Source organism: Eulemur rufifrons, chromosome 30 (assembly GCF_041146395.1).
Source record: "Eulemur rufifrons isolate Redbay chromosome 30, OSU_ERuf_1, whole genome shotgun sequence".
Lineage (NCBI taxonomy): Eukaryota > Metazoa > Chordata > Mammalia > Primates > Lemuridae > Eulemur > Eulemur rufifrons.
The window spans coordinates 91307773-91320700 of NC_091012.1; the positions used below are offsets into that span (position 1 = coordinate 91307773).

General features: G+C 39.1%; 1 pseudogene; it reads right to left on the reverse strand.

Moving 5' to 3' along the window:
• Positions 1-10757: 10757 nt before the first annotated feature.
• LOC138378676 (E3 ubiquitin-protein ligase CCNB1IP1-like) lies at positions 10758-11971 on the reverse strand (annotated as a pseudogene).
• Positions 11972-12928: the final 957 nt, after the last annotated feature.

Genomic DNA, 12928 nt, shown 5'->3' on the forward strand with positions numbered 1-12928 from the left:
GCCTCTGTTTTCCTGCTTAAGTTGTATATTTAGTATTTTTTAGTGTCTAGAATATGCTGTGCATAAATCATATAATATGGCCAATGTCCTGAGGTAATAAGTTTTGTATTTAAATTTTTTTTCTTGTTTTCTCAGGGGAAAACTTAAATTTTTTTAAAAAGCAGAATTCTGACTGCATGTAGTGATATTTACCTATCCTTCTTGCAACTTATAACTAACTTTGTCACACAGGTAACATATCTGCTTGCAGGAAGTAGCCATAGGCTCAGTATCTGTGGTTTGGGTCAGATTTAGCAGATTTGGTTTTTAAGCTTGTGGGTTTATACTAATTTGGGCAGAATATATTTATAGTATATATGTGTATGTGTGCATGCATATGTAATATGTACACATAAACACGCATGCATGTGCTCATCATCTGACACACCCATACACACCACCAACACTGTTTTTTTCATAGACTTTTTACCTCAATTGAGACTTTTTTCCCCCCCAAAATTTGGTGCAGGCAGAAAGGTGGGTAAACTCTGAGAACTTTTGATGGGTGGATATTTTCACTGGACCAATATGTTCTGAAATGGTTTTCCTACAGAGTATGTTTGGGGAAGGGTTGGAGTGAGGGGTGATAGAAGTATTGTCATTTGGAAAGTCAAAGCTAGTTTTAATGTAGTTCAGCATGGAAAGAAGGTATAGAAAGTGATGTGTTCAAAACATTAGGAAATTAAGGTGACTTAGCAGTATTTGGTTCTAAGTAAACGAGTGAGGACTGGGAGGCTGAGGCGGGTGGATCGTTTGAGCTCAGGAGTTTGAGACCAGCCTGAGCAAGAGCGAGACCCTGTCTTTACTAAAAAAAAAAAATAGAAAGAAATTATATAAAGTGAAAAAAAATTAAAAAAAAGAGTGAGGGCTGAATTGAAGAAGTTAAGTTTTTGGTAGTTGAGGAATGAGATGACTGATGACTAAAGACATCTGAGGGTTAGGGAAGAATAGGTATTTCTGTGAGATAGGGAAAGGAAGAGTAAAGAGAGAGATGCAAGGCAGCAGTGTTAGAGAATGAACTGGAGAATAACTAGAAAAAGCAGCAATAATATAAAGTATTAACAAAATTTTGGACAGATGACATTCATTTAACAAGTGCTAATAGTATTCTGTGTGCCCAGCCCAATGTTAAAAGCTGGGCTGGCAGTGTGATAGGGTGGTTGTAGTATAAGTAAAATATGATTATATTACATTATTTTTCTTCTTAGACCTTAGACTTCTGTTCAAGAGATTTCTATACAAGATAAGAAAATGCTGGAGACTTAGAGGTTCAGGCATATCTGGTTAGTTGTCTAGTCTTTTCTTTTTCTTCTTCTCTCTTTTTTTTTTTTTTTTAAATATCAGGCCGGGTAAATTCCCTCTCTTTGAAGTCAGTTGGCCATTTTAGCACAGTAACTGGGTTCCACAAGAACCCTAAATCTAAGCTTTCTTACCCGTCAACACTGAGGAGAAGCATACTTTTCTTTTATAAGGAATTCAAGTTTATACATGTATCTGAGTGTTTACTGCTAATTAATCCCCTTTATCTATAGCACAGAAAGGGCTTAACCTTAAACTGGAACCTGGGGGAAAGAGTCTAACAAAAAATTTTGGACATAGCTAGACCCAAAAGAAGTCTAAATCTTCACATTCCAAAGATGCCTTATCTACACTTTGACCCATTCTTTGAGACAAGGAATTGAGCTAGTAAAAGTAGGAGAGGTGGACAACATTCAGGCCTTCTGGAGTTTTTGTTTGATAGCTATCCTAGGTGAGCATACTTCTGTGTTGAAATATATGCTGTAATAATTTAAGTAAAATTACTTTCTGCTGTGGAAATGTAGATTAGCTGCTCACCAAAGTGGATTTTTCTTCGTATTCTTGAGGACCCTTGAGTCACCTCTGGTATTCTCTTCTTAGAGACACAATAACAGTTCTAATTTTTTCTTACTTGGCTCATTTTTAACCCTTTTATCTTTATATTAAATCTCTGCAAGGTCTTCACATGTCCCTAAGTCTAAAACTAAATACCACTTTAATTATAGCCTGAAGGTTAGGTGGTTGTTATTCCATTTATACATCTGTAGTATTCAAGTTTACTTTTAAAATATAAACTCTTCGTGACTAATTTAGCTTGTGGTTGTCTGCCACTCCCTTCCTGATCACCCACCACTCCTTATTCCTCTTATCATTTTTTTTTGCTTTGCTTGTATAAAAACCAATTAATTATTCCCTATTTTAATTTTATTTCTTCTCTCCATCCCCTCCATCTCTCTATTATCCATTTAAGAAAAGAGAACTCATACCCTATAAAACAGACAAACTGGGGGTAATTATCAACATCACAAAAGGATTCTTTATTTATTATTATATATGTATATATATATATTTTTTTGAGACAGAGTCTCGCTCTGTTGCCTGGGCTAGAGTGCCGTGGTGTCAGCCTAGCTCACAGCAACCTCAAACTCCTGGGCTCAAGCGATCCTCCTGCCTCAGCCTCCTGAGTAGCTGGGACTACAGGCATGAGCCACCATGCCCGGCTAATTTTTCTATATACATTTTTTTTAGCTGTCCATATAATTTCTTTCTATTTTTAGTAGAGACGGGGTCTCGCTCTTGCTCAGGCTGGTCTCGAACTCCTGACCTCTAGCGATCCTCCCGCCTCGGCCTCCTAGAGTGCTAGGATTACAGGTGTGAGCCACCGTGCCCGGCCTTATTATTATTATATTATTAATATTTTTAGAGATAGGGCTTTGCTCTGTTGCCCAGGCTGGAGTGCAATGGCCCAATCATAGCTCACTGCAACTTCGAAATCCCAGGCTTAAGCAATTCTCCTGCCTCAGCCTCCCAAGTAACTAGGACTACAAGTGTGTGCTACCATGCCTGGCTAATATTTAAAAAAATTTTTTGTAGAGATGAGGGCTTGCTATGTTGCCCAGGCTGGTCTTGAACTCCTGGCCTCAAGCAATCCTCCCTCCTCAGCCTCCTAAAGTGCTGGGATTACAGGCATGAGCCACCAGGCCTAGCCCAAAAGGATTCTTTAAATCACTGTAGGCTTCCTTCCATCTGTCTGTCTGTCTATACATTTAAGAACAGAGAACTCATTCCTTATAAAACAGATGAATGGGGTAATTATCAACATCACAGAAAAGTATTCTTTAAATCACTGCAGGTTTCCTTTAAATAGGTGTTTCCCATTGTGGTTTTAAGTGTTTATATCTAGGTTATCAACTACTTGATATAGAGATACTGAAGGCAAAAGGTTAAGAGGTACTGCCAATTGAAGAACTGTTAGAAATTAGGATAAAACAATAGTTCTTTTTTTTTTTTTTTTTTTTTTGAGACAGAGTCTCACTCTGTTGCCCAGGCTAGAGTGAGTGCCGTGGCGTCAGTCTAGCTCACAGCAACCTCAAACTCCTGAGCTCAGGCGATCCTACTGCCTCAGCCTCCCGAGTAGCTGGGACTACAGGCATGCACCACCATGCCCGGCTAATTTTTTCTATATATATTTTTAGCTGTCCATATAATTTCTTTCTATTTTTAGTAGAGATGGGGTCTCGCTCTTGCTCAGGCTGGTCTCGAACTCCTGAGCTCAAACGATCCGCCCACCTCGGCCTCCCAGAGTGCTAGGATTACAGGCGTGAGCCACCGCGCCCGGCCAACAATAGTTCTTAAACAATAAAATACAGTTAGATTCACAGAAATTTTATTTATTACTTTTCAAGAAAATGTTATATTAGTATACCAATAATGTTTTCTGTCTAGATACAGTCAACTTTTCATCATCTGTGCTAATTTTGTCATACATGTTTGTTCCAAAATTTAAATACAGAGGTGTCTGATATTCTTAAGATTTAAAAATATTTTATAATATGTCATCATATTGAAGACTCAGGAAGATCTGAAAAGAAGTAGAAAGAGTACTAGGCCTGGAATAGAAACCTAACTTAAGGAGCTGGCTATATAGCTGGCCATAGGACCTTAGTTGAATTGCCTCACCATTTTGGGCCTGTTTCCTGAACTATAAAATGAGAGGATTTGACTAAATGATCTCTGAGGTATCTTAAATCTCTAATTTTTATGATTTTCCACCCTTGCTAAGGAGTTGAGTAAACCCTGAAAGTGAGGCCACCAAAAAATTGAAAGCACAATTTTTCCTGAGTACGATGGAGTTTACTATAGTGTAGTTTTCCCTTCCAGAAATGAATGACTCTTCACTTGTCCTGATTAGATTTTGTTTTCCCACATCCTGTTGTATCAAGTCATGAGTGCCCCGTTGAAACTTGATGTTGATTTGGTTTACAGTTGCCCTAATCTTATTGTTGGTCTTCTAGCTGAAATCTTTAAATGAAATAGTCACCTCATACGTATGTGGAGTTATTCTTATTTAAAAAATATAAATTACAACTTTGTTGATTGTTCTGATTACAGAAGTGCCTATTTTGTTAAAATGTTTTATTGTGATAAAAATTCAAAAGTAATTAATGTTAGTTGACAAAATTCAAACAAAACATAATTGTGTAAAGTAAAAAGTGAAAGATTTTTCCTTAGTCCCTCTCCCTACTCTCATTCTCCAAGAATAACTTTTAATTTGGTGTGTGTGTCTTCTCAGACTGTTTTCTCTGTGTGTGTATTAATATACACATATATACATGTATGATACCCACACACTTGTATATAGTTTTTAAACAATGGGATATTATGTCTATTTTGCAACTTAATTTTTTCACTTTGCAATGTATTCTGAATTTCCTCTCACATTAATATATGGAAATTTACTTCATTTAAAAAATGGCTGCATAACACTTCATAGTCTGGTTGTATCACAATTTAATAATTTACCTATTGATGGAAGTTTGTCTCCAATCATTCACTATTACAAATAGTGCTACACAAAACTTTGCTCTTCTGTGTAAGTATTTCTGTAGGATAGATTTTGAGATAAGGAATTGCTGGGTTAAAGGGTATATGCATTTTACATTTTGATAGGAACAGCTAAACTGCCTTCTTTAAGAGTGCAGTTTAGGCTTCCATTGACAGCAAATGAGAATTTCTTTTCCCCCACAAAGTTTCCTTGCCAAAAGTGGTAAAAATTTAAACAATTGATAATAATCCATACTATTTGGTAAAAATCATCTTTCATAATTTTAATTTGCACTTTCTGGTACATTTAGTTGTAATGATACCAGTGTTAGGTTTTTAAGTTTCTCCACACATTTAATTTTGGTCATTCTAGAGGCCCTATGTATTGCTGCCAATTGAGGATACTTACCACTCCTCAGCATAAACAAATCATCACACTTAATTAAAGTTCCTGAATGTTCATAGGTTTTTTCCTACCTGACTTTGGGGGAAAATGAAGCGATTAGCCTGGTGACAAAGCAATATTATCTAAGGCGCTCTCACCACCAGTACTTTTCTCAGATTGGCACTACTTGAGGTCAACCCCAGAGTAATACTAACAGCTCAATTACAGGCTCAGCTGACCTCAGGGCCAACCCCTTGTACTCGGGGAAATATTACTTTCCCTCTGAGGCCACCATCCCTCCAGCTTGGACCTCCTCTTTGGTTATTCTCCCAGATCCAAACCTTAGATTTCAGACTGAGACGGAACGAGGATGGGTGCCAAGATCGAGATGGTGACCGAACTAGGAGGCTGACTTTACCAGGCCTCAGCTCTTCTGGTTGGCTGTTCACGCGTCAGTCAGAAATGAGCAAATTTTAGTTGGTCATACGCAATGGGAAGCACATACCCTCTCCTGATTGGCCTCTTAATGGGGGGTGGGTGCCTGGGCCATAGGGAGACCCGCTGGTTGGCTGGAATGGAAGACCAATGGGAACGCTGTGGCGCTGCTTTCGAAAGCGAGGCCTGCCCCCGCGCAGCGCCTGCATCAGTCAGCCGGTTTCTTCCGAGCTCCAGCGGCGGGTCTGGTGACTGCGCCCTCCCGTAGCCTAGCTGCCCTCTACTCCCGGCTCCGTTTGCAGCATCTCAGTGTCTCCAGTTGTGCTGTGGTGACTCTGGCTGTAGTCTACTTGTCTGGCCCTCAGGGAGGTTCTTCCTTAGGCTGCCGATCTGCTTCTGCAAACACCAGCCCGGAGCCTTTCCTCTGATATCGCCGCTGAGGTTGTAGGTCTGGGCCTGGGAATGGGGATCGGGCATCAGGGCGAGGTTCATCAGGCTGAGCATCGCTGCAGGATTCGGGACAGAAGCGGGAGGGGTTGCGCTCTGAGGCTGTGAATACCTTCTTTGTATTAAGACCTCCTGTGAAGGGAGCAGGAGGCGTCTGACCCAGAAAGTTCCACCATCCAGTTGGCCACCACCATTTCATCCAGCCACCCCCTCTGTCCCCTAATTTCACCCCTCGTGGATCCTTTCTAGACTCATCGGCTCTAGAACCACTGCAGCAAATATGTTAGCCTTCGCAGCCTGGGCTCAGAGAGCCTCCTTTCTTCCTCACTGTCAGTGGGCTTGACCTTGTTGCTTTTATTTCTTTTTCCTAATTATTTTGAATTACACCAGTACATTCTTGGAAAAAGTCACGAAAACATTGCACATAGATGGGGCTAACGTACTCTTTGCCTATTGCTCATAACCCTAGTCCTCTTTCCCCCTTGCCCAAAATAACCACTTTCAACACTTTGGTGTGTATCCTGGTAGCCTTCCAGGTCCTTATTTATGGTAGAAAATACATTGTATTGTGTTTTGATTTCTATAAAAACTATACCCCATTGTGCATATCCTACAAATTTTTCATTTAGTGTTTTGGAAACATTTTTGTTTCAGTACATCTAGATTTACATTTTTTAAGTGACATAATGTGCCATAGTATGGCTATAAAATGGTTTATTTAACCATTTCCTTATTGATCAACTACTAGATTTTTTTCAATTTTTTGCTTTTACAAGTGGAACATTCCTGAGCATGACTCCTTGTCAGAGTTTCTCTAGTGCAGTGGTTCTCAAAATTTCTTGATCCTTCAGGACCCCTTGATACCACTCTTCCTCCTCCTCCTTCTTTTGTAAAATAGAGACCGAGTCTCACTCAGGCTGGAATGCAGTGGCATCATCAGCTCACTGTAACCTTGAATTGCTGGACTGGAGGGATCCTCCGCCTCAGCCTCCCGAGTAGCTGGGATTACAGGCTTGTGCTACCGCATCCAGCTACTTTGACAGTCCTTAGAGAATTTGTTTATGTGGGTTTATGTCTGTCTTTATTAAACGTATTAGAAATTAAAACTGAGGAATATTAAAAGTATGTATTCACTAAAAACAACAGTAATAAGCGTTAATATAAATGATTTTAAAATGAAATATAACTTTTCCAAACTAAAAAATAATAGAAGAGTAAAATTATATTTTTCATAAGTCTCATTAATGTCTGGCTTAATAGGAGACATCTGGATTTCATATGTGGTTTTGCATTTGATCTATTACGATAGGATGTTTTGATTGAAGTATACCACACATATATTATTGTGGTAAACATATACATAACATAAAATTTACCATTTTAACCGTTTTAAGTGTACAGTTCAGTGGCATTAAGTACATTTGCATTGTTATGCAAGCACCACCACCACCATCCGTCTCCAGAACTTTTTTCATCTTCCCAAACTGAAACTCAAAACAATAACTCCCCGTTGTCCCCTCCTCCCAGTCCCTAGCAACCACCATTCTACTTTTGAATTTGACTATTATAGATACCTTATATAAGTGGAATCATGTAGTATTTGTATTTTTGTGACTGGCTTGTTTCACTTAGCATAATATCTTCAAGGTTCATCCATGTTGTATTATAGCATGTGTCAGAATTTCCTTTTTTAAAGCTGAATAATATGCCAGTGTGTGTGTGTGTGTGTGTGTGTGTGTGTGTTTACCTACACACCACATTTGGTTTGTCCATTCATCTGTTGAAGACACTTGGGTTGTTTCTACTTTTTGTATATTGTGAACAATACTACTGTGAACATGGGTGCACAAATACCTGTTTGAGTCCCTGCTTTCAATTCTTTTGAGTATAATTCTTTTGAGTATAATTCCACCCAGAAGTGGAATTGCTGGATCATAAGGTAATTTTCATTTCCCTTTTGATGGACATATCAGCGCTACTCAAACTGTATTCCACAGATGCCAGTCGTGAACTGTCACCTATCCACAAGGAGATAAGTATGGAAATTGAGGATAGGAAATTTGACATGGCCAAAACATCTAAGTGCATGATCACTTTCCTAGTAATCCTTTTTTTCTCTACAAATGTATCAGTCTGTGACAGATTGGAAATTTACAAGGAAAAAGAAAAGAAAAACCCTGGTCCTTTATCACAGGTAGTTTGAGAAGCACTGATTGAGATAGTTTCCAGTTTTTTTCCCCCATTAACTCTTTTATTGTGGAAAGTGTTTCTCTAAGGTAGATACTAAAGAGTAGAATTACTGGGTCGAAGGGTATGTACATTTTACATTTTAATAGTGCAAAATTGCTCTCCAAAAAAGGCAGACTACTTCTAGCAACGGTATATGAGAGAACCTATTTCCCTACACTCCTGCCAACATTTTTCAATCTTTTAAAATTTGTTAATCTGTTTGATGTCTTTATTCATAGTTCTTTGATTATTAGTGAATTTAAATATCCCTTCATGTTCATTGACTCTTTGCTGTTCCTTTATGTTAATTGCTTGTTTTATTTTTTGCCCATGTTTCTATTGGGTTATTTGCTTTCTCATGCTGATTTGTAGGAGTTCTTTGTAGTTTTGATATTAATTATCCTTTTACTATATATGTTGCAAATATTTTTCCTTAATCTACTTTCCTTTGTATTTATTTATGGTATTTTTATTTTTACTTTTTTTACTTTTTTTTTTTTTTTTGTAGAGGCAGGGTCTCACTATATTGCTCGGGCTGGTCTTGAACTCCTGGCCTCAAGCAGTCCTCCCACCTTGGCCTCCCAAAGTGCTAGGATTACAGGTGTGAGCAACCATACCCAGCCAGTTTTGCCTTTTCAAACTGATCATATAAATGAAATCATACAGTATGTAACTTTTTTTTTTTTTTGAGAGAGAGTCTCACTCTGTTGCCCAGGCTAGAGTGAGTGCTGTGGCGTCAGCCTAGCTCACAGCAACCTCAAACTCCTGGGCTCAAAGGATCCTCCTGTCTCAGCCTCCCGAGTAGCTGGGACTACAGGCATGTGCCACCATGCCCGGCTAATTTTTTCTATATATATTTTCAGCTGTCCATATAATTTCTTTCTATTTTTAGTAGAGATGGGGTCTCACTCTTGCTCAGGCTGGTCTCGAACTCCTGAGCTCAAACGATCCACCCACCTCGGCCTCCCAGAGTGCTAGGATTACAGGCGTGAGCCACCACGCCTGGCCCCCAGTACGTAACCTTTTGAGACTGGCTTCTTTCAATCACCATAATGCCTTTAAAATGTATCCGTGTTGTTGCATGTATCAGTCGTTTGCTCCTTTTTATTGCTGAGTACTATTCCATTGTATGGATGTCCCATGGTTTGTTTTTCCATTCCCCAGTTGAAGGTCATTTGAATTGTTTACAGTTTTTGGTGATTACAAATACAGTCACTATAAATATCAGCTTCAGATTTTTGTGTGAATATGTTTTCATTTCACTTGGGCGAATGCCTAGGAGTGAGATTGCTGGGTTGTATTGTCAATGTAAATCTTTTATAAGAAACTTCCAACTGTTTTCCAAAGTGGATGTACCATTTTGCATTCCCACCAGCAATGTATGGGAGTTTCGGTTATTTCCAGTTCCCCAGCACTTGGTAGTGTCAACTTTTCTTTTTTAACTTTAGATGCTCTAATAGGTATATAATGGTATCTCATTGTGGTTTTAATTTGCATTTTCCTAATGAGTACTGTGCTTATTTGCCATCTGTATGTCTTCTTTGGTATAGTGTCTCTTCAAATCTTTTGCCCATTTAAAAAAATTGGGTTATTTGTTTTCTTGAGTTTTGAGAGTTCTTATATATTCTCAGTGCAAGTCCTTTTTTATCAGATATGTGATTCGTAAATATTTCCTGTCAGTCTGTAGCTTGTCTTTTCATTGTCTTACCAGTATCCTTTGAACCACAGAAATTCATAATTTTTTTTAACTTTATCAATGTGATTTATTTTTAAATACAAATAGGGATTGAACATACATGCATCAAATTGTACTCTCATTCACTGGCATGAGCATACCTCCAAACATGTTAATATACAAATAAAGACACACACCCAAATAACAGAGCACCCACCATTTTCCAAAACCAAAATTTTCACACAAATATATTGGCAAATACAGCAAAATATCAGTGTAAATTAACACACGTACATATACATGTATGCATATATACCAGAATCCAAAGTGAAATGTAGACATATAACATAGGTTCTTACATACATACACATAAAACCAGAACTCAATCAGAAACAGCCCAGACAGAAATAATGATCTATGAAACACAAAGTAACATCATGACCTTTTCACTAGTGATGAAAACTCAACAGTTAATGATGAAATTGAGATTATTAAAATGTTCATGCTTTAAATAATTGAAACAAAGAAACCAGACTCTAAAGTCACTCCTCACTGCCACTGAGTTTCTTACAAGTTGATAATGTGAAGGAAGACAACTTCAAAGCCTTAAAAAAAGCACAAAAAGGTTGATGACTTATCTACATTAGAGATTATTTGCTAAATGAAATTACTGAAAGTGAATAGAGAAACATTCTATGAAGTGAGCTAAATTCTTTTTACTTTGAAGGCCCTGCTAGAGACCTGCTCCTGCTGTAATTCATGACTTGGAGAGGCAAAACTAAAAAAGCTATTGCTGGGTTCAGGTGCTGTGGGAGAACCCACAAAAAATGGTCTGAACTGAAAATCTCCATCTTCCACCACCCCGATTTCGAACTGGTGTATTATCCAAAAAAAAACTTGGAGTTGTTCCTTACTGGGAAACCAAAAACACCAGACTGTGTGATCACAGATGGTTCGAGTGTACCTTCTTGGTTAGCAATAGTTAGGTTTTGTAGCCTAAGACTATCGTAGAGGCCTTAGAGCTTTTGATACTGGCGATTGCGCATCAGTTTCTCAGAGATGTCATTGAACTTCTTCTTGTATTCTTCTAGCACTTTCTTCATGGAGGTGACTTCCCCTTACATAGAGATTAATTCTACATCCTTGCTTTGTATTTGCTGAGTATATATCTTCTCCATCTGTTTCAGATGGCCCTCAGCCTTGCTAAAATTATATTCTTTTTTTTTTTTAATAATTTTTTTTTTGAGACAGAGTCTCACTCTGTTGCCCGGGCTAGAGTGAGTGCCGTGGCGTCAGCCTAGCTCACAGCAACCTCAAACTCCTGGGCTCGAGGGATCCTCCTGCCTCAGCCTCCCGAGTAGCTGGGACTACAGGCATGCGCCACCATGCTCGGCTAATTTTTTCTACATATAAACTTTAGCTGTCCATATAATTTCTTTCTATTTTTAGTAGAGATGGGGTCTCGCTCCTGGTCAGGCTGGTCTCGAACTCCTGACCTCGAGCGATCCACCCGCCTCGGCCTCCCAGAGTGCTAGGATTACAGGCGTGAGGCACTGTGCCCGGCCTAAAGTTATATTCTTGATAAAGATGCTCCTGATATACCTGGTATGTCCAGAAGGCCAGTGCTCGTGAGCTAATGTCCAACACAATCTCTGGTCACAGTCCTGCCAATACCATAGCTTTATATTCCTCTGATGGACTGAGTTCTGTGCGGACAATATCTAGCTTTCCAGAAAGGGTACTGTTGCAGGCAGGACATATAGCTGGTGAACGACTAAACTCACCTCTACCATGCTGATCACAGAAGATATGAGAACAGGCAGTGACCCATGCATAACCAGAGAGTTTGATGCGACACTTTCGATAATTGCAGAGCAGCATGTCTTCACACAAAGACATAATAAATAGGATAGTGAGGTCTCCAGATGCTGAAAAGAGCCATTTTTCCAAGTTGTTGATTTCTGGTGAGAAAAGTCAGCTTCCATCTTTAATTTGAAGAATCATCTACCTTCATGCGTAAAAGAAAAATGCAGTCATCATCTATTGTATATCCAGGATTTATAGCACTAAAGAGGTCCAGGCTAGAAAAGTTAGATTCAGATCTGGTTTTGATCTCTTGAAATTTTACTTCTCTGTTATCAAATGAATCCAGCTTCTATCCAGGAGTCAAGTTAAACTACAGGATCTATCAACTATCTAAACATCTCTGCCTGTATGGTCCCATGAGCCTTTAACCATTTCTATTGATAATCCAAATCCAAGCCCACTTGATTTTCAGGGAGGCTTTCACAGGGCCACTTCTGGGCTGGCACACAGAGTGCTAAAGACCCAGGCTTTCCCTCCTCAGTGGATTTCATCTTCAACCAGCCCACCAAAACGGAGAGCCAGAAATTCATAATTTTGATGAAGTTCAATTCATCGTTTTTTTTTTCATTTATGGCTTATGTTTTTGGTTTCATATCTAAGAAATCTTTGTCCAACATGAGGTTGTTTCTAAGTTGGATTTTTAGGTTTCATTCTTTTTTTTTTTTTTTTTTTTGAGACAGAGTCTCGCTTTGTTGCCCGGGCTAGAGTGAGTGCCGGGGCGCCAGCCTAGCTCACAGCAACCTCAAACTCCTGAGCTCAAGCGATCCCACTGCCTCAGCCTCCCGAGTAGCTGGGACTACAGGCATGCACCACCATGCCCGGCTAATTTTTTTTCTATATATATTTTAGTTGTCCAGATAATTTCTTAACTATTTTTTAGTAGAGATGGGGTCTCGCTCTTGCTCAGGCTGGTCTCGAACTCCTGACCTCGAGCGATCCACCCGCCTCGGCCTCCCAGAGTGCTAGGATTACAGGTGTGAGCCACCGCGCCCAGCCTAAGTTTCATTCTT